The sequence below is a fragment of the Oryx dammah genome, unplaced genomic scaffold (genome assembly GCF_014754425.2).
Source record: "Oryx dammah isolate SB20612 unplaced genomic scaffold, SCBI_Odam_1.1 HiC_scaffold_28, whole genome shotgun sequence".
Classification (NCBI taxonomy): Eukaryota; Metazoa; Chordata; class Mammalia; order Artiodactyla; family Bovidae; genus Oryx; species Oryx dammah.
The window spans coordinates 68,962,613-68,985,525 of record NW_024070212.1 but is presented as its reverse complement, the minus strand read 5'-3'; the positions used below and the strand labels follow the sequence as shown (position 1 = coordinate 68,985,525).

The 22,913-nt window shown below is 36.8% G+C and overlaps 1 pseudogene; it reads left to right on the top strand.

Moving 5' to 3' along the window:
* The first annotated feature begins 10,296 nt into the window (after positions 1-10,296).
* LOC120856991 lies at positions 10,297-10,831 on the top strand (annotated as a pseudogene).
* The last annotated feature ends 12,082 nt before the right edge of the window (positions 10,832-22,913 follow it).

Genomic DNA, 22,913 nt, shown 5'->3' with positions numbered 1-22,913 from the left:
TTTCATCAAGAGGCTTTTTAGTTCCTCTTCACTTTCTGCCGTAAGGGTGGTGTCATCTGCATATCTGACATTATTGATATTTCTCCCAACTTGCCCTTAGCTATATGTTCCCATAGCACTTCCTTCACCTTTACTACACTTAGTATTTGCTGTTACTGCTATTCAGTCACTAAGTCATATCCAACACTTCGTGACCCCATGGACTGTAACATCCCAGCCTTTCTTGTCCCTCACCATTTCTCAGAGTTTGGTCAAATCCATGTCCATTGAGTTAATGATGCTATCTAACCATCTCATCCTCTGCCTTCTCCTTTGGCCTTCAGCCTTTTCCAGCATCAGGGTCTTTTCCAATGAGTTGCAGGATTGCTAAAAATTGCATGCTTATGCCAACATAGATTTCAGTTGCTTTCAGCAAAGAGAAGATACTAATTAGTAGAATAATCTTTATTTCCCAGTTTGAAAGATTACTGTGATTGCTTTCCTCTAGTGCCATGCTAGGCTTTAATGGTTTTAAAGATTAATTGACAGCATGTGAAAGCCAACTAGCCAATTAATGGCTGCATGTCACCTAAGTGCCCTAAAGAACGTGTTCACATTGCTTAGGTAGCTAGCTAGGTCTGATGCATTGCTTTATACTTGTTTTTCTCATTGTCATGTGTATCTTCAATATATCTTTTCTCCTTATATAGACTGTGAGCCACATATCAGTACCTCCTCATAGCTAATTGGTAAATTAACATATATTATCTATGTTTAGTAGTCAATCAAAATTTCTAGCACTTCAAAAAATGTTATATTTTTCATTTTATATATCAATTTCATGTCTAAATTTTATCTTCTGGAAAATTTTAAAATGAAGATTAATCATATGAAATCTGCTTATTCAGAGAGTTCTTAAAGTGTTTTTATTTTTTTAATAGAAAAAATATTACAGAACTTTCTAGCCAAAAATTGGGCAATGCTGTTTTGAGTTTGGAGCATCTTTTTTTGCTACAGCTAACTTAAATCGTCTTACTGACTATATATTATTTTTTCATGATTATAAGGAGCTGAAAAACATTTACATTTCAGTTTGATTTAATGGATAATGGTAAGCATTTGGGGGATTGCCCCATGTGTTAGTCACTCAGTGGTGTCCAACTCTTTGCAGCCCTATGGACTGTAACCCACCAGTCTTGCATTCTTCAGGCAAGAGTACTGGAGTGGGTAGCCATTCGCTTCTCCAGGGGATCTTCCTAACCCAGGAACTGAACCCAGGTCTTCTACATTGCAGGCAATTCTTTACTGTCTAAACCACCATGGAAGCCCATTTGCCTCCAGGCATGCTTTATTTTATTTTGTCCGCTTCATTTTTCTTTAGACCCTAATTCCTTAACTGTTTTGTTATCTTCTAATGAATTTGATCCTGGAAGCTGCTTAAATTCCTTTGGAAAAAAACTGTGAAATGAAAATAAATGAATGCACAAATTAATTAATAGTAAATCCAAAAACATTTTCTATAAGTAAATTATCTCATTCTATAGTAAAAATCACTGGAATACAGGGGAGAACTCATCTATTTCATGAATTCCACTTCCTTGAGCTTCCAATTTTCCCCAGGAGATACTTTAAGCTTTTAAAAAGGTCCCAGGACATGAAATAGTCATATGCAAATAACCAGTGAATAACCATTGTAGCTGTTAATTTCAATATGTCAAAATATTAGATTTACATCTCTCTATGGATATCAGCATTTTAAAAAGAGGAATGACATCCCTGATTTCATTCTATTAAGGCATTTAAAGTAAGCAGTCCCACACTGCTCTCTAATCACTTGGCAAAGAAAAGGGTTTAGTTATACAGTCACAGGCTGAAATCCCTTGTTTCTCTCAATGAATGAATGGAACTGCAAAGAGAAATGCTGGGCAGGCCAAGGATTGCCAACCATTGCAAATCTCTTTGAAAGACTTGCTATTTCTTCATGCAACGAAGGGAACTCTGTATTGAACTCCATGTCTGTGGTGGTTTTACCTGGCTACAACACTTACTTGCCTTAAATCTTTCTGTTGCATACTGTTTGCACTTGCTATTCATTCCCCCTGAAGCAGTGTGTCTTGGCTGATTGGAATAGCAAAATCCTCTGTCTTGTTTCATAGAAGTAAATCATCTCCATATTGTTATCCTAGTCACTGCCCCGTAGAAAGACTTCTGAAACAGGCCCATGGAACACAACACGATAAAGGGTACATCGACTGTATTGTTAATGGGTGTAAAGGAAAGAACACCTGGGCCCCAGCTAGTTCTACTTCTGGCATTAACTGGCCATGACCTTTAAGGCTATTGTTTGGCTTCTCTAAGTCTCAATTTCCTTACCTGTAAAGTAAAAGAAGTTAGTCTGTGGTACACATCAAAAAGGACAGTCAGAAAACTTTAATGTGCGTTAATTCTCCTAGTGATCTTATCAAAATGCAGTTCCTGATTCAATTGATCTGAGATGGGGTCCAAGGTTCTGAATTTCTAGCAATCTGGGGTGATGCTAATTTTGTTGAACTAGGAACTACATTTGAAGAGTTAGGGAGAGAATCACAAAAAGTCTTTGACTTCATTAGAGCACCTAATTGAAAAGTAACATGTAAATAAATGAAAACTTCTTTCAATATTTATATTGAAATTGTTTTTCATTTACTGTGTTTTTAGGTGATACTTAATTGAACTTAGCTGAAAGCTATTCCTTTTTCTCTCCTTAATAGTCCTTTGCCCTCAAAAAAGAATAAAAATATTGTGTATTGAATGGCATGTGCCATGTGTCGACTCCTACTATGTCCTGTGAACTATTAAACTGATAGAGTAATCGCATGACAAAACTTGAGTCAAATCCATCTTCCAACAGTGATATTTCTTAGGACCTCTGACAAAAGAAAATGAACTAGGGAACTCCAACACAGCTGCTTTCATTGAAACTCTGGTTGTATCATTGCTATGTTCTGAAGAACTAGACTAACCATCTTATTTAGAAACAAAGGGTTTAAAAACATATCTAAAAGAAAACTTAGGGAAACTGAAATGCTCTAGCAGGCTATACACATTTAGGACTTAGAAATGCCCTTCGTGTCCAACTCTTTGCGACCCCATGGACACCAGGCTCCTCTGTCCATGGGATTTTCTAGGCAAGACTACTGGAGTGGGTTGCCATTTCCTTCTCCAGGGAACTTCCCGACCAAGGGATTGAACTAAGGTCTCTCACATCGTAGACAGACGCTTTCTGTCTGAGCCACCAGGGAAGTCTTCCAGGACTAACGCTGGTAATTAAAGAGGCAGGCCTATCCAGGGAACCTCCTGAGGCAGGAGGACCTCCCCTTACCTGCCAAGGTAAAGCAATTGGAGATTCATTCCCTATGGACTGAAACTCCAAGATGAGATTAGTAGGACAATTAAGGCAGGAGTCTGGGGCCCTGGCCAGAGCACATTCCTCTCATTCCTGAAGTCAAGAGATCTCCCTGACAACACATGCACATAAAAGGCTCTTTGGAGGCCAGAGGGGAGTTATGTCAAGGGATGTTCCCTACCCATATGCCTTTTTGGTAATATCCACTTTGGTTAACGATGCATGTATACACATGGGAAGGTTCTGAGATATATCAAATATGGACTGTGAACAAGGCAAATCAAAGTGATTGGCCAAAGGAAACCCAGAAGAAATGCTCTATCAAAGTGATTCAAACTGCCATGAGGGCGTGACCAGGCACTCTCCTTCGGAGTCTGCCCTTGTGTGTATCCACACGTACTATACTCTTTTTCCTCATAATAAATACTTGACTTGTTTCACTACTTTCCATCTTTGTGGGAATTCATTTCTGCAAAGCCAAAGGGCCAAGGCCCTTGTCACTGACCGCTGGTCTAGTGCCTAGAATCTGATGCTTTCACTGCCACTACGCAGCCTCAATCTGCAGCTGGAAACCCAAGTCCTGCTCCAAGCTTTTGCAGGCCATGGCTGCTCAAGATCACTCCCAGTCTCCTTTGCATATTAGATTTTCATTCTAGAAGCAGATTCAAGGCCAAGTTTCCATTGCACTTGCATGTTTAGCTCTGACCCATTTTAAATGACCACACAACCACTTTTTCTGTGTGTCATCAAAAACTTATTTCCAAAAGTATTATTTGGGAAAAAAAATATAGAACTCTTTATTCATAGTTCACTTAGTAAATTAACAGACTCAAATTAAAAGTCTATATATTTATAATGATTCCTAAGTTCCTTTTAGCAAAAAAAAAAAAAAATAAGGTACAACTATAAAATAATATAATAGATTATTTATAAAACTCTGTTTCAGTAGTAAAACTGCCATCCTATGTGTCACTCCAGAACTATCCTTGTACTATTCATAGAGTAATTCCTACTTACTCTTTCATTTCTAGCACAAGCTGGAATCAAGATTGCTGGGAGAACTATCAATAACCCCAGATGTGCAGATGACAACACCCTATGACAGAAAGCAAAGAAGAACTAAAGAGTCTCTTGATAAAAGTGAAAGAGAGTGAAAAGGCTGGCTTATAACTCAACATTCAGAAAACTAAGATCATGGCATCTGGTCCCATCACTTCATGGGAAATAGATGGGGAAACAGTGAGTGACTTTATCTTTTGAGGCTCCAAAATCACTGCAGATGGTGACAACAGTCATGAAACTAAAAGACACTTGCTCCTTGGAAGAAAAGTTATGACCAACCTGGATGGCATATACAGATACATTAAAAAAGCAGATACATTACTTTGCCAACAAAGGTCCGTCTACTCAAAGCTATGGTTTTTCCAGTTATCATGTATGGATGTGGGACTTCATAAAGAAAGCTGAGCACCAAAAAATTGACACTTTTGAACTGTGGTGTTAGAGAAAACTCTTGAGAGTCCCTTGGACTGCAAGGAGATGCAACCAGTCCATCCTAAAGGAAATCAGTCCTGAATATTCATTGGAAGGACTGATGCTGAATCTGAAACTCCAATACTTTGGCCACCTGATGCAAAGAGCTGACTCATTGGAAAAGACCCTGATGATGGGAAAGATTGAAGGTGGGAGAAGAAGGGGTGGTTGGATAGTATCACTTAATGGACATGAGTTTGAGTAAACTCCAGGAGTTGGTGATGGACAGGTGCTGCCGTCCACGGGGTCGAAAAGAGTCGGACACAACTGAGTGACTGAACTGAACTGACTTTTTCATTTCTTACTCTGTTGGGGGAATGTGTAATTTCCTTGGTTCTGTCTTGCCACAGCAAAAATTTGAAGTGACAGACGGACCCAGTGTTACAGCTCAGTTTTATTGGCAAGCAAAGGAAAATACATCCTTGAGGTGTGAGGGTAGGTAATCCAAAAGATGAGAAGAGAATAGAAACCCCCAGCTCAATTTTGGCTCCTCTTTTTATATGTGTTTTTCTCCCCGCTCTGAGCCTGCCCTATGTAAACTGGGCTAGCCAGGAGAGCAGTTTCTTTTACCTGAGGTCCTCACTCCTTGGTCCTAAGACCTTCCTTTGATCTATTTTCACAGGGTTTTCCCTTCTTTGTCTTTTAGCCACCGCCATTTTGGACTCCTTTTTCCTATTCTACCTACATAAAAATTCCATCCCTATTACAATCAGATTTACTCCTTAAACTGATATCTCACAAACCTTCTGAGGTCACAGAGATCTCAGTGTATTTATGTAAAGCACACGATGAGGAAATTCCTATTTCTACCTTTCCATTTATTCATTCACTTATCAAATATATAAAAACCCTAATTTTATATCAGGCAATGTAATAGGTGCTAGAAAAAAGTTTATGTCTTGATTTTCCTTTTTCACCAAGTTCTTGCCATGAATCTCATTTAATCTCAGATGCCCTCACAGAATGTATGATAATAACTTGATTTGGCAGATGAGGTACAGGTTTGTCCAGGAAAGTGACTTTTTTCATAGCCGCAGAATGTGAACTCTTACCTATTATCTTATAAAGCAGAACTTTGTTCTTAAACCTCAGATTCTTTCTACTTCACACACTCAGTTTCTTAACTTAGAATTATAGCATTTGTGTCAACTTTTGCATAAACTTTTTTTTACTGTAACATCTAGCAGTACACAAGAAAGTGTCTGAGAAGCCCAAGCAGCATGTGTTACTAGCAGTCTAAAGCAGCCCATTTTTCTTGGGGCTGTGTAGCAAAAGTTAAGTCCATAGCACAGGGAGCTCAGCTGAGTGCTCTGTGATGACCTAGATGGGTGGGAAGAGGTGAGATGGGGGGAGGTTCAAGAGGGAAGGGATATATGTTTACATAGAGCTGATTCACTTTGTTGTACAGCAAAATATAATATGAAATTGTAAAGCAATTATACTACAATAAAAATTATATGTAGAATCCAAAAAGAAATGATAGAAATAAGCTTACTTACAAAACAGAAAGAGACTCACAAACTCAGAAAATGAACTTAGGGTGGCTGAGGGGAAGGGATAGTTAGGGACTTTGAGAAGATCATGTAAACATTCAAAGGTTCAATCAATTCAGTTGCTCAGTTGTGTTCAACTTCTTTGCAACCCCATCAACTGCAGCACACTATGCTTCCCTGTCCATCACCAACTCCTGGACCTTTCTCAAACTCATGTCCATCCATTCAGTGATGCCATCCAACCGTCTCATCCTCTGTCATCCTTCTCTCTTCCTGCCTTCCATCTTTTCCAGCATCAGTGTCTTTTCTAATGAGTCAGTTTTTCATATCAGGTGGCCAAAATATTGGAGTTTCAGTTTCAGCCTCAGTCCTTCCAATGAATATTCAGGAGTAATTTCCTTTAGGATTGACTAGTTTCATCTCCTTGCAGTCCAAGGGACTGTCAAGAGTCTTCTCCAACACCACAGTTCAAAAGCATCAGTTTTTCAGTGCTCAGCTTTCTTTATGATCCCAGTCTCACATCCATACATGACTACTGGAAAAACCATAGCTTTGACTAGATGGACCTTTGTTGGCAAAGTAATGTGTCTGCTCTTTAATATGTCATCCAGGTTGGTCATAACTTTTCTTTGAAGGAGCAAGTGTCTTTTAATTTCATGGCTGCAGTAACCATCTGCAGTGATTTTGGAGCCCAAGTAAAGTCTGTCAGTTTCCACTGATTCCCCATATATTTGCCATGAACTGATGGGACTGGATGCCATGATATTCGTTTCCTGAATGCTGAGTTTTAAGCCAGCTTTTTCACTCTCCTCTTTTACTTTCAAGAGGCTCTTTAGTTCCTCTTGCTTTCTGCCATAATGGTGATGTCATCTGCATATCTGAGGTTATTGATATTTCTCCTGACAATCTTCATTCCAGCTTGTGCTTCATCCAGCCCGGCATTTCACATCATGCTCTCCGTATATAAGTTAAATAAGCAGGGTGACCATATATAGCTTTGACTTTCTCCTTTCCCAACTTGGAACCAATCCACTGTTCTTTCTCTGGTTCTAAATGTTGCTATATTTAAAATTAATAATCAACACTGCTATATTTGAAATGAATAATAAATAAGGATCTACTGCACAGCACATGGAACTCTGCTTAATGTTTTGTGCCAGTCTCGATGGGAGAGGGGTTTGGGGGAGAATGGACACACGTGTACATATGTACAGTTCCTTAGCTGTTCACCTGAAACTACCACAACATTGTTAATGTGCTAGACTCCAATACAAAATAAAAAGTTTAAAGTTTAGAACAACAAAAAGAACAATGAAAATAAGAAAAAAGAACTAAGGAAATGTTAAAAAAAAAAAAAAGAGAGAGAGAGATGTTTTCTCTCCATTCTATATGAAACATATAGGAATACTTTTCACATAAACAGCATCTACTCTTTGGAGTAGATCAACATTTTTTCTAGTGAATCCTGCTCAAGCCTGTGACTCTCTCCAGTCCCCCCTTGAGTGTTATGTATTAAACAATGCAGAGTAGAGAAAACCAATACAAGTTGCCTAGCCTATTTTGAAAATACTTTTAAAATATGATGTAATTTTTGGAGGGATCATTTGTATACCTTTTAAAAAAATATGATACTAGCTTTATTCATCAAGTTCTCTTCCTTTTGCCTCCACAGAAAAGCTGAGCACAGAAAGACCTATTTACACCCAAACCCAGAGATGCTGTGCGCATTATCTTGGCTCAGTCAGCTGTACAAGGAGGGAAATGTACTTTCTCCAACTAAAGATGACCTTCCCCAGGGGGTGTAAATCACCATTTATATGGATGATATCATGGTGTGCAAACACAGTCAATCTTTAACTAAATTTGCTTACTCTTTAAGACATTACCTATGCATAATACCTGTTCTCTCAGTAATTCTAAACAATAAATATTTAGGCTTCCTTTGTGGCTCAGATGGTAAAGAGTCTGCCTGCAAAGCAAGAGACGGATTCAATCCCTGGGTCAGGAAGATTGCCTGGAGGAGGGTGTGGTAGTCCACTCCTGTACTCTTGCCTAGAAAATCCCATGGACAAAGAAGTCTGGTGGGCTACAGTCCATGGGGTCACATAGAGTCAGACACAACTGAGCAACTAACACACAACTCCCAGTAATTCTAAACTCCAATAAATATTTATTGAATGCCTACTGCGTATGCAGAAATCTGCTAGACTCAATAAGAACAAAGGAGGCAATAAAACCATGAGAAGACATAGAAATGATTAAATGAGAGTAATAAAAATGCTTTTTTAAAAAAAAAATTTGTAAATGAGAAAGGTCTAGAAACTTAAGTTAATTTTGTGAAAGTTTTATTTTCTTAAGCCTGAAAGGAAATATAATTTAAACCATATTAATATATACCTTGTTCAAGGAAAAAAGTTTCAAGTCTTGAATCAAAGACATGTTTATTACACTTGCGAACTACCTGGTATCTGCATTGTTTCAATTACTGCCTTGAAGAAAAACTCATCTGGTTTATGCTACAATATTTTATAGAATCTAATCTCTTGCCTACAGAGAGAAATGGTCTTTAAATACAAAAAGGTAGTCTTCAGAAGCATTCAATAAGACAAAGCAAATGCAAACTTGGTCTAATAGCTAAAGACTTTTTGACTTTTTAAGATGTTCAATTGAACATTTAAAAGGTTTAGTCTCATATCAGTTCTAGAAAGCCCCCCTGGGGCAGGCTTAAGTAACTATGCCATTAGGCACTCAGCTGCAAATTGCCTATTAAGTCTGACTGAAACTGTAAAATTGCTTTTCACAATGCAAATTAATGTAAATAAGAACAATTGGTTACACATATCACAGGCTATCAAATTGTCGACAGATGATGCATACTCCCCTCCCCCACTCAGAAACAGCATTACTTTACAGTTATATTTAGTAGGTTTTAACAGGCTTGGGTATCCTATGATAAATTCCACAAATCATTGTAAGCAGTACATGTGTCCTATGTATCTTATCTATTATTTGAAATTTAAACCTGTTTTTACCTCTTTCTGAGGGTATTTATTGGAGAAGGAAATGACAACCCACTCCAGTATTCTTGCCTGGAAAATCTCATGGATGGAGCCTGGTAGGCTAGAGTCAATGGGGTCGCAAAGAGTCGGACGCGACTGAGTGACTTCACTTTATATTCAGATTCAGTGGATATACTACAACACAATCCATTTAGCCTCAGCTCTTCGGTTACAGTAGCATCATTCAGTTACTTAACATTATTAAAAACATTTACCTATTTTTTAACAAGTGTATTATAAGAAAGAAAAAAGTATAAGATTATAAGAATGGCATTAAGTCTCTGAATAGTAACATATAGAGAAACCTTATTTCTATTATATTTATGATTATTGTTTTAGAAATTTACAACTTATTTAACCTTTTAAACCCTTAGTTTCCATATCTGTCAAATGAAAGTAATAGTATGCAACTAATAGAAAAGAGATTTCATACTGTAATCTGTAATTACAAGGTGGAATGAGTGAGACTTGTAAGATGTCACCAGAAAAAGTATATTCTTAACCCCACTTCCATTCAAGTACAATCTGTGGCATCCTAGGAGTTTTGGCCATCTCCTAATGTAAATCTGAAAAAAAATAGCCTTGCATCTCAATGTAAAAATACTTGCCACTATTGTCTTGTCCTTAAACTTTTAAGGTCTCAGACAAAAGATAAAATAAAAATAATTTTAATTTTAATATCCTATTTTATCCTATTACAATATCTATGAACCTATCAATTAATCAACAGCTATTTTAAGATTCTCCTATCATTATCACTGTACTAAGATAAATATGAGACCAGCCTCAACTTCATTTTGAAAAGAGAAAGTATAAAAACAATTAAGAGAAAGCGGGACGTTTGGCTTGCGAGTGGGAACTTCTCTGTCACGCACAGAAAAAGAACGATTTAAAAATGGGTGATGTTGAGAAGGGCAAGAAGATTTTTGTTCAGAAGTGTGCCCAGTGCCATATTGTGGAAAAGCGAGGGAAGCACAAGACTGGGCCAAACCTCCATGGTCTGTTTGGACAAAAGACAGGTCAGGCTCCTGGATTCTCTTACACAGATGCCAACAAAAACAAAGGTATCACCTGAGGAGAGGAGATGCTGATGGAGTACTTGGAGAATCCCAAGAAGTACATCCCTGGAACCAAGATGATCTTTGCTGGCATTAAGAAGAAGGGAGAGAGGGAGGACTTGATAGCTTATCTTAAAAAAGCTACCAATGAGTAATAGTTGGCCACTGCCTTATTTATTATGAAACAGAAGTGTCTCATGATTTTTTATGTGTAACATATTTAAATTGATCTCATCCACTAGAATTCAGATCATGAACGGCTGATGGAATAATTCTGTTGGACAGTCCTGATTTAAATAAGATTGGTCTGTGGCTAAACAAAAATAAAAAAAAATAAAAACAATTAACACAGAAGTATAAGTGTATGACCTCAATCTATAATGAGTAATATTTCTCCAATTTTAGTAAAGAATGTAATACTTCTCTACCAGAGAGTATAAATATCCATGTGAAAATAATCTATTAAACTTTATTTCTGACTTCATTATACTACTATATTGTAGAAATGATCAAGATCCTATTTTTAGGAAAAAGATCATAAAAAGAATTAAAAGTTTATATAATTCTAAGACAAATGTATAATTCTAAGACAAATGTATAATTCAGGTGAGAAAAAGGTTACATACTTGCTGTTTTATTTTCATTAATTTATTGTCATCCAAGCTCAAGTGGCAACTTTTCACCTGATATAATCACATAAAGTGGTAAAGTCATTAACAAGAAGATGTCATACTTCATTTCAAAGAATATCACATAGGCAATTTTCTTTAATTTCTATACATTTGTAAATAACTATACATGAAGCACAGTTTATATTTTAATATTTATCTTTTAGGTATCTTTTGTTATTAATCTTTAAGAGTAATACCAACTGGTAGGTAATTTATTTTGGAGTGAAAATAACCACCCAAGCCCAAGTAATAATGCAGACTTCAATTCCATGGAGGCAATATTCAACAGACTAGAAGAGTGATGTTCATACATTAAAAAATAAAGTAAACAGAATGTAGGAAATGATCCTGGGTCTCCTATATTGCAAGCAGATTCTTTACCATCTGAGCCAGCAAGGAAAATCCTCCAATAAATTTGTTCCTGCATTTAAATTCAACTTACTTTTTAAAACCATCAGTAATACTAAATGCTGGGGCTTCCCAGGTGGCTCATTGGTAAAGAATGTGCCTGCCAATACAGGAAAAGTCAGAGATATGGGTTTGATTCCTGGGTGGGGAAGATCACCTTGAGTAGGAAATGGAAGCCAGCTTCAGTATTCTTGCCTGGAAAATTCCATGGGCAGAGGAACCTGGAGGGCTATAGTCCATGAGGCTGCAGAGTCAGACACAACTGAGCAACTAAGCAGCAGAGAGTCAGACACAACTGTGACTAAGCACGTGTGCACACACACACATGTGCACACACACACAGTAGTAAATGCTATGGATACACATCAGTAGGACCTATTAACCTGCTACTCTAACCCATTAAGAGGGCAGGCTGGAAGTTCAAGTCCCTAGGAGCAAGAGTAAGGCAATGAAATATAAGTGTCCACTCCTCTACCCACTGAATATGACATTACTGAAGAGTAGTCTATGTTGTCTACCAGAGTTCTCCAGCAGAATTGAGCAGATTTTGTCCACAGTATTGACCTACTTGATAACACAATGAAATTTCTTCCCTTTTCAATCTTAGTTCCATAACCCCCTACCTGTATTTCCTGGATGACTTCACAGATAAAATACATACACTCAAATTTTTAAGAACCCATATTTTGATAGCACCATTATATTTTGCATACTTTTACTTATGCTACTTATGCAGTAAAGTAGAGCACAATTAAATATTCACAATTTATTTTCTTCTTTAATTCACCATTATACATCAGTTTGTATAAGATATAAGCTCTCATCATGAATATGAGAGTGATATGTTTGTCACTGGAGGAAGTCCAGAAAGTATTCTTGTTTTTTTAACTGAAGTTATCAAAGACACCACATTTTCTATAGTAAAAGAGAATAAAAAATGGATAGATGTATACCTATATAATATCTGTCCTTACATCTATTTTTCAGATGATTCTGGTATACTGAATTTCACTGAAAAGAAAAACACACATAAAATTTGGAGTTGATGTTCTCTACTAACCTGAAGAAAAGACATGAGAGCATGAGAATAAGCTGAAGGTAAAAATGAATCTACTGTCAGAATAGAGGAAAAACTGTATTTAGTTAAGCATCATTCTATCTTCCCACTGTTTGGTGAAGATGGTTTTCTTTGAGGACTAGAGATCAGAGATCCTTGTTAAGAATCTATAGTAGGGCCAGTCCTTAATAACATCTTGAAACAGCAATCTTTAACTTTTTTTCCTTTTATTAACTGTGACCCTTCTAATCAAGAATCCATTTATATTACTTAGGGGAGAATTAGCATTGTTATAGAAGAAATGCAAAAAAAAAAAAAAAGATTAGATTCAGAATCAACCTAAATTTTCCACTCAAATTTTCCAAATTTTCACCTTTATACCACTATTATTGGAGAAGGAAATGGTAACCCACTCCAGTATTCTTGCCTGGAGAATTCCATGGATAGAGGAGCCTGGAAGGCTACCGTCCATGGGGTCACAAAGAGTCAGACGTGACTAGGTAACTAACACCACGATTATATGTAATCAAAGTTTTATTCTGCCTCTTGTCTAGAAGTGCAGCCATCAGCATCTTTCCGGTGTTGTCTATGAATCAGCCAGGAGAGACGACATTGACAATATCTGAGATGCCCAAACTAACAAATTTAGCCCCATGCAAATACTGCCCAGCACATTAGTGTTAGTTGCTCAGTCCTGTCCGACTCTGCAAGCCCATGGGCTGTAATCTACCAGACTCCTCTGTCCATGGAATTATCCAGGCAAGAATATTGGAGTGGACTGCCTGACCCAGGGTTGAACCTGGGTCTTCTGCATTGCAGGCAGATTCTTTACCAACTGAGCCACTGGGGAAGCAAAATATCCCTAAGTATCCCAAAATGGAGGGTGGGAAAAATGGGAACTGACAAGAAGAGACAGTAAAAGCTGCTGAGATCTTGAGTGAGACCTGCAGTGGGGTTCTACTTGCCACCATTCTTACCCCTCTAACTATATCCCTGTTTACAATAGTGATTTTCAAGAGATCAAAATATTCCATGTGTTGAATTGGATTTACCTTTTAGACCCCATTGTAGAGATAGAGCTGTATTTTGAATCTTCACTCAAAAACATTTCCCAATGACAAATAACCCATCTGAATATATTTTCCTTTTTTAAGTTGAATGTTTTGTGTCATGTGTCATACTGGCAGTGCTTTTAAATGTTTCTGATGGTTTTTAAGGTAATTCTCATTACACATAATCTAATTTTTCTTCACCCTGACATTTCAATATTAAAGATACAGTCTACAAGTTACAGTGTTGTTTTCTGGGAACAGTTTATTTCAATTCTACAGAGTTTCTACTAGTCTCCTTTTATTAAAAGAGGTTTATTCTCCCCTGATAAATTTGACTTTATAAGAACAAGATGTTTACTAACAAAATAAAAGAATTTAAAACAATGTCTTTCACATGTAATCTTTAAAACAATACAGAGACCAGAATTTAATCCAAAGAGCAAAACCTTATCATTGATTTCAGCAAATCAGAAGTCAGTATCTAAGTCTGTGTTAATTTGCCATTAGATTAGCATAAGGATTATTTTAAAACTAGTAAGTAAATTCTATAAATTATTTGTATCCATTTTTAATGTAAGAATTTTAAATGACCCTATATATTTAAATATCTCTTTTTTGGGAAGTTTGCCACAGCTTTTCCTGGAAATTAACTAAATGCCATTCTTACCCATTATTAACTAAATGTCAGTCCAAAGGACTTAACATGCAGTGGTATCTTATTTTTTAAGATTTGATCTATTTCTCTTTGTCACTGTAATCATCATGTGACTCCTTGGGTTTAGATAATTGCTATTACTTGTGGACATATTTTGCTCTATGTATGTTATTGTTGTTCAGTCACAAAGTCATGTCCAACTCTTTGCAACACCATGGACTGCTGCACACCATGCCTCCCTGTCCCCCACTATCTCCCAGAGTTTGCCCAAGTTCATGTCCACTGAGTCAGTGATATTATTCACCTATCTTATCCTCTGCTGCCCTATGTATTTAAATATTCCTTAAATTCTTTTCTTACATAATTCTTACATAGTTTTTCATAGAAAATATGATAGTACAAAGATATAAAAGATATAAATCATTGATAATGCTAACATCCAGCAAAAGCCCATTGTCAATACCATATAAATGTATTCCATATATGGTGTATGTATAAATGTGTAATTTGTATATATGTATGTAGATATATCTTAATAAATATACATTAATACATATATATGTGTACATGGCAAAGTGAGATTAAACTCTACATGCTCTTAATTTTTTGCCTCTTAAAAATTTCGTTTCTACAAACTTCAGTGTGAAAATTAGTCATACATTGATGCTTCTATAATAATATTCGGCACTTACAATGAAATCCTTAAAATATTTCCAAAAATACAAAGATATTAGATGTTTTCAGATATTTACCTTTATTTTCAAGGAAAGGTTATTGAGAAAGTCTGTATTTCAATGCACTGGCTTGTCTTATTTGGTAGAGATTTTACTAACTTTCTCATTTCCTCTCCCTCCCTTGTCTTTGGAAAAACATCTCCAGAAAAAAACCTCTAAATTATTAATCTTTATCAAATTTTCTTTTTTCTTTTTTTTTTTTTTTTTTTTTGGTTTTCTTCAATATCTAATGCATACCACTCAACCTAGCTTTTCTATTTTTTCTCCTTCCCACCTTATTCATTGTCACTAAGATCTAAATCCAATCTACATAAATCCCATTGGGACTCTATATAGCCTTCTGGCTGGCCATTTTCTCAGGATTTTTAGAAGCCTTGTGAGCTGAAGCTTGATGAATTTGATGACCTTACCATGGTACCAGACCTTATATGGACTGGAGTTCTCTCTGGACTAGTTGCTATCTAAGACACATATATTTGCTGCCTGCAAGATATTCTATGTATCTAGAAACATACAGACTAAAAGAGGAGTGGAAAAAGATGAACAAAAGTGATAAACCTTTAATAAAGCTTATTATGAAAAAAGGGATAGGGCCCAAATCAATAAACTCAGAAATTAAAAAGAAGTTACAATGGACATCACAGAAATACAAACATTCATAAGAGACTACTATAAGTAACCAAGTGCTATTAAAATGGACAACCTAGAAGAAATGGACAAATTCTTAAAAAGGCAAAATCTGCCGAGACTGAACCAAGAAGAAATAGAAAATATGAACAGATCAACTACTTGAACTAAAATTGAATCTGTAGTTAAAAACTAACAACAAGCAAATGTCTAGGACTAGATGGCTTCACAAATTCTACCATACATTTAGAGGAGAGTTAATACTTATCCTTCTGAAACTGTTCCAAAACATTGCAGAGGAAGCAACACTGCTGAACTCATTTTATGAGGCCACCATCACACTGATACCAAAACAAGATAAAGATATTACAAAAAAGAAAATTGCAGGCCAGTATCACTGATGAACATAGATTCAAAAATCCCCAACAAAATATTAGCAAACTTAATCCAACAATATATTAATGATCATACACCATGATCAAGTGGGATTTATCTTAGGGATGCAGGATTTTTCAATATCAGCAAATCAATCTATAGAAAGTGACATTAACAACTTAAAGAATAAAAAGCATATGATCATATCAATAGATGCAGAAAAATCTTCTGATAAAATTGAACAATCTTGAGAAAGAAGAACAGAGCTGGAAGAGTGAGACTCCCTGGTTTCAAACTATACTACAGAGCTATACTAATCAAGATAGCCTGATTCTGACACAAAAGTAGAAAGACAGATCAATGGAACAGGATAGAAAGCTCAGAAATAAACCCGCACACTTATGGCCAATTAGTCTATGACAAAGGAGACAAGAATATACTAATACAATGGAGTAAAAGATAGTCTCTTCAATGAGCAGTGCTGGGGAAACTGGACAGCTACATGTAAAAGAATGAAATTAGAACATTCTTTGACACCATATACAAAAATAAACTCAAAATAGATTAAAGAACTAAATATAAGAACTGACACTTTAAAACTCCTAGAAGAAAACACAGGCAGAACCTCCTTTGACATAAATCAGAAAAATATATTTTGCACCCATCTCCTAGAATAATGGAAATCAAAACAAAAATAACAAGTGGGATCTAATCAAATTTAAAAGCTTTCACACAACAAAGAAAATCATAAGCAAAACAAAAAGACAACCTATGAACTGAGAGAAAATATTTGCAAATGATGCCACCAACAAGGGATTAATTTCCAAATGATACAAACACCATATAGAGCTTAATAACGAGAAAACAAACAACCCAATCAAACAATGGGCAGAAGACCCAAGCAGACATTTCTTCAAAGAAGATATACAGATGGCCAGCAGGCACAAGAAAATATGCTCAATTATCAGAGATGTGAATCAAAACTACAATGAGGTACCACATCACACCTGTCAGAATGGCCATCATTAAAAGTCTTGTTATTGTGCAGTCACTCAGTCATATCCAACTCTTTGTGACCCCATGGACTGCAGCACCTCAGGCTTCCCTGTCCTTGATTATTTCCAGGAGTTTGCTCAAACTCATGTCCATTGAGTTGGTGATGCCATCCAACCATCTCATCTTCTGTCATCTCCTCTTCCTGCCTTCAGTCTTTCCCAGCATCAGGGTCTTTTCCAATGAGTGAGCTCTTTGCATCAAGTGGCCAAAGTATTGGAGCTTTAGTTTCAGTCCTTCCAGTGAATATTCAGTGTTGATTTCCTTTAAAACTGACTGGTTTGATCTCCTTGCAGTCCAAGAGACTCTCAAGAGTTTTCCAAGCACCACAGTTCAAAGGCCTCAGTTTTTCTATGTTCAGCGTTTTTTATTGTTCAGCTCTCACATCTCATATCTGGGCTTCCCTTGTGGCTGAGCTGGTAGAGTATCCACCTGCAATGCAGGAACCTGGGTTCAATCCTTGGGTTGGGAATATCCCCTGTAGAAGGGAATGGCTACCCACTCCAGTATTCTAGTCCGTGGGGTCGCAAAGAGTCAGGCACAACATACATGACTACTGGAAAAAAACATAACTTCGACTATATGGACTTTGTCAGCAAAGTTATGTCTCTGCTTTTTAACATACTGTCTAGGTTTGTCATAGCTTTTCTTCCAAGGAGTAAGCATCTTTTAATTTCATGGTTGCAATCACCATCCACAGTGATTTTGGAGCCCAAGAAAATAAATTCTGTCACTGTTTCCATTGTTTCCACATCTATTTGCCATGAACTGATGGAACCAGATGCCAGGATCTTAGTTTTTTGAATGTTGAGTTTTAAGTGAGTTTTTTCACTCTCCTCTTTCACTTTCATCAAGAGACTCTTTAGTTCCTCTCTGCTTTCTGCCATAAGGTTGGTGTCATCTGCATATCTGAGGTTATTGATATTTTTCCTGGCAATCCTGATTCCAGCTTGTGCTTCATCCAGCCTGGCATTTCGCATGATGTACTCTGCATATAAGTTAAATAGCAGGGTGACAATACACAGCCTTGATGTACTCCTTTCTCAATTTGGAACCCATCCGTTGTTCCATGTCTGGATCTAACTGTTGCTTCTTGACTTGCATACAGGTTTCTCAAGGGACAGGTAAGGTGGTCAGGTATTCCCATCTCTTTAAGTATTTTCCACAGTTTGTTTTGATCTGCACAGTCAAAGACTTTAGCATAGTCAATGAAGCAAAAATAGATCTTTTATTGGAATTCTCTTGCTTTTTCTATGATCCAACAGATGTTATCAATTTGATCTCTGGTTTCTCTGCCTTTTCTAGAAGGTCTACAAATAATAACTGCTGAGAAGGTGTAAAGAAAAAGGAATGTTACTGTGATGTTGGTGGCAATGTAAATTGATGTGGCCACCATGGAGTATAGTATGGAGGTCCCTTTAAAAACTAAAAATAATGCTTCCCTATGATCTTCCAATCTAAATGCTGGGCACATATCTGGAAAAAACTCTAATTTTATATTATGCATATACCCCAATATTCATAGTAGCACTATTTACAAAACCCAAGACATGGAAGCAGTCTATATGTCCAATGACAGATGAATGGATAAAGAATATGTGGTATATGCACACAATGGAGTATTACTCAATCAGAAAAAATAATGAAATAATGACATTTGCAGCAACATGGATGGACCTAGACATAATCATAGTAAGTGCAGTCAGGCAAAGACAAATATCATATGATTTCACTTTCATGGGGAATCTAAAAAAAAAAATGCAACAAGTTAACTTATTTACAAAACAGAAACAGACTTACAGATATGGAAAACAAACATGTTTACCAAAGGAGATAGTGGCAGGGATGGGGGCAGGGAGATAAATTAGGAGTTTGTGATTAACATCTAGACCCTGGTATATATAAAACAGGAAAACAAGGACCTACTGCATAGCACAGGGAATGATACCCAATAACTTGTAATAACCTATAATGAAAACATTTTTGAAAATTTTATGTATATATCTATATAAATATATGGATAACTGAATCACTTTGCTGTATATATGAAACTAACACAATGTTATAAATTATCTATACTTCAATCAGAAAATGAAAAAGTGTGATGAAATACTCAGATCATGGATGTCCTTATATTGAAAAATAGCAAAGGTTGTAGACAGGCTCAACAAAAGCATTGACATTCTAGCTTGAGAATTTGAAGAAACTCAATAACCCACGCTGCATAACCAAAACATTTTCCTCCACCATCATCTTGGAATTCACTGGACTAATAATCTCCATAATTCAATTTCTGACTCTTTATTTTAATCTGGTATTTAATTTTTCTCTTAGTATAGCTGATCTTTGCTACCAGCTCTAACAAATGATTCAGCTGGTTTTATAAGAACAAGAATCTTCCAGACACTATTATTCTCACCATGTTTTGGCCCATTCAAGAGGTTTCTGATCATCTCTAAATTGATCAATAACATGATATTTGCTTTGAGTGGAAGAGGAGACTGATACTTGAACTTTATGGGGGCTCAGGACTCTAAGATACTAGGACTACTGAGAATACTCCCAGCCTTCCCCAGGCATATTTTTGTGTTCTGGACATTGATAGGCTCATCAGCTAACCAGTTATCTTCAAGAATTACCCCTCCCTGGACTATTTCCAAACAAGATCCACCTGCATTCTTCCTCATTAACTGAGGTAAGACCTGTCTTCTCCTCTCTTCAAAATTCCTTTGAAGACACAAAATTTCTCAGTTCCCAATCCTTTTCTCTGAGATGTTCCTTATTAGAGAACACTGTGCCTATTTTGGCAGCCTGAATAAAACCATCTCCTTAATGCTTTAGTTCATTGTTTATGATTCTGGGTCAGAAGGACAAAGTCTATATCTCATTCTATGTGCTATTAACATGACCCTGAGGTTCCATAAAGTACTAGAAATAAAAATGTCACCTCAAATGAGTTGTTTTGTTCTAGAACTCACTTGTCATATAATCCTACTGTAACATGTTTTATTCAAGTATAAAATTTAATAGACAAAGGAGTGTCCATTTGTCCAATGCAACAGACTAATTATCAGATCCTCTTCAGCAATGTAGTCCATAATACAAGCAGCTACCATTTATTAAATATGTGCTAAATTCCAAACATCTTTAGAGTATTTTATACTTTAGCTTCATCTAAAAAACAAGCATGAATATATACTTTTTATAAAACTGAAAGAGCCAAGGTTTTTTCCTGTTCCCACCCTTTTCAAAACCCTCTTACTAAGTACTTGTTTATAACAAAGCTTCCTCAACAAGGAGGCAGGTGGCACTAAGATTCAAGGTAGGAGAAGAGACCAAGTCACTTTCCATATAATAACCAAAGACTTCTTAGCATAATGGTACACAGACAACAGGCTAAAAGAGGATGTGTCTTGGCAGGATTAAAAGTCAAATTATCCTACAAATGAAGTATCCACAAAAACTAAAAGAAAAAAAAATGTTCTAAATAGTCTCATCTGTATCCTCAATTTAGGGCCCAAATAGACAAGAAGTAGCTGGAAATGAACTGGAGCTAGAGGTTGAGGCAAATAACAGAGGTACCCTAGAACAGCAGAGCAGAGGAATTAAAGGAGAGAGCAAAAGGAGGTCAAGGACATTTAGCTTTTATGGAGGTAAAGGGGTTATATTGAGTATGGAGACTGAAGGACTCATTAGGAACTGAGATGAAAAATTGAGTAGAAGAGAAAAGTCACTTAGACGTTCCCTGAGGATTCATTATGAATAGAAAGACACATTCCTAAACCAGAGAAAGGATTATTCTGAGCATTTTTTCTGGATTGTTTGTGGGTGCGTTACCAGCTAACAATATAAATGTTTAATAGTAAATAGTATAATTACGCCCTCCCACCAGTAAGAGTATTAGTAGGAGATCTTCAGCCTGTGCGTACCTGCCTCTTTCCCAATGAGTCGCCTCTTCACTTCAGGTGGCCGAAGTATTGGAGCTTCAGCATCAGTCCTTTCAATGAATATTCAGTGTTGATTTCTTTAGGATTGACTGGTTTGATCTCCTTGCAGTCCAAGGGACTCTCAACAATCTTCTCCAACACCACAGTTCAAAAGCATCAATTATTTGGTGCTCAGCATTTTTTTATTGTCCAGCTCTCGCATCCAGACATGACTACTGGAAAAACCATTGCTTTGACTATATGGACCTCTGGCGGCAAAGTGATGTCTCTGTTTTAAAATGCCAACTCATTGGAAAAAGCTCTGATGCTGGGAAAGATAGAAGGCAGGAGAAGAAGGGGATGACAAAAGGACAAGATGGTCTGATGGCATCACAGACTCAATGGACATGAGTTTGAGCAAGCTCTGTGAGATGGTGCAGGCCAAAGAAGCCTTGAGTGCTGCAGTCTGTGGGGTCACAAAGTCAGATACGACTGAGTGACTGAACAACAACATGCTTCCCTCTAAAACATGATTCATTCTTTCATTTTCTTTATTTCTTCCTTCTTTTTCTCTCTTTTTCTTTACCTCTCTCTCCTCCCACATTCTTTCTTCCTCTTTACCCAGCTTATTTCTTTCTTCCTTTTTTTTTCCTGTTTTTAGTAATTTTTTTCTCTTTTGCTATTGGCTACTTCATCTTTTGTTTCAAGAAGTCAAGAGTTACTAAATAACCTGGTTTCAGTTAGGAATAAGGGAATTCAGTAGTCACATAAGTAAACCCAGCAGGATAAATTCTATTAGTTCTCTTATGAAAAGTGTCCTGCAGTCCTTGAAATGTACATTTCACAAAGTAGTTTTCTGTGCAAAACTCGTGATGTGTCAGCATCAGGTTATTTATTTACAATCGTATTTCTTGCTAAGGTGAAAGGTAAACAAGGAATGAAAGCAATTATCACAGTTTTTTTTCCACTGGGCCTGTCAATGCAGAGTGCCCCTGTGACATAGCCTGACACTTTTAATGAATTCCCAGGGTTATGTGACATTGCTACTAACACCCACATCTGTCACTTGGAGATAGGGATTTTCCTTCCGTTCTTGAGCTCAGATACTAACATTCTTTGTCCCAGTTAATGAGGATCTGACTTTTTATTTTGAAACAGGCCACTTTAATAATGTGCCTCCACAGATCACATTGAACAAACCCTTAAACTGATTCAGTCAGCGGTAATTCCAAATACAATGTTTAATAATACTTCAGTGGAACAGGCTTAGAGACTTTTTTTGCAGATATAGCTGTACATATTGAATGAGAATGCCCAGAGTTAAATGTACCACTTTCTTCTTTACAATGGGCACTGCTTTGCCTTAAGTCCATTTTTGTTTGTGCACTTGCTCACCTCTTTTACTGACAGGGATTTCTGAAAAATTATTTCATTAAACTCTGGCAGAAATGGATGGCTGCCCAGCACAAACAGTCTATGCTGGGGGAGGAAAACTGTCTTCTAGGAGTCATAGGTTCTTGGCTTCCTACTCAAACCTGATTTTAAAGAGTCTCTACTCAACCTGTTCTGTTATGAGAAACCAAAACACTGATAAACAGGATATAAGGTATGAGCAAACAAAAGATAAACAGGGTTTTCTGGGATAAAACTCATAGTCTGAGCACTGGATGTGGGTTTGAATGAGAGTTATAATAAAACTCCAGCATCTTAGGAAGAAGGGGAACATTCTCAAGAAGGGATCTGCCTATAAGCCCATCTCTAGAGGCTAACTAGAAGCCCAAGGTACTGGGTACAGTCATAAGAGAGGCTATGAATGCAGTCTTAGTTTGCAAACTCCATTTCAGAAGA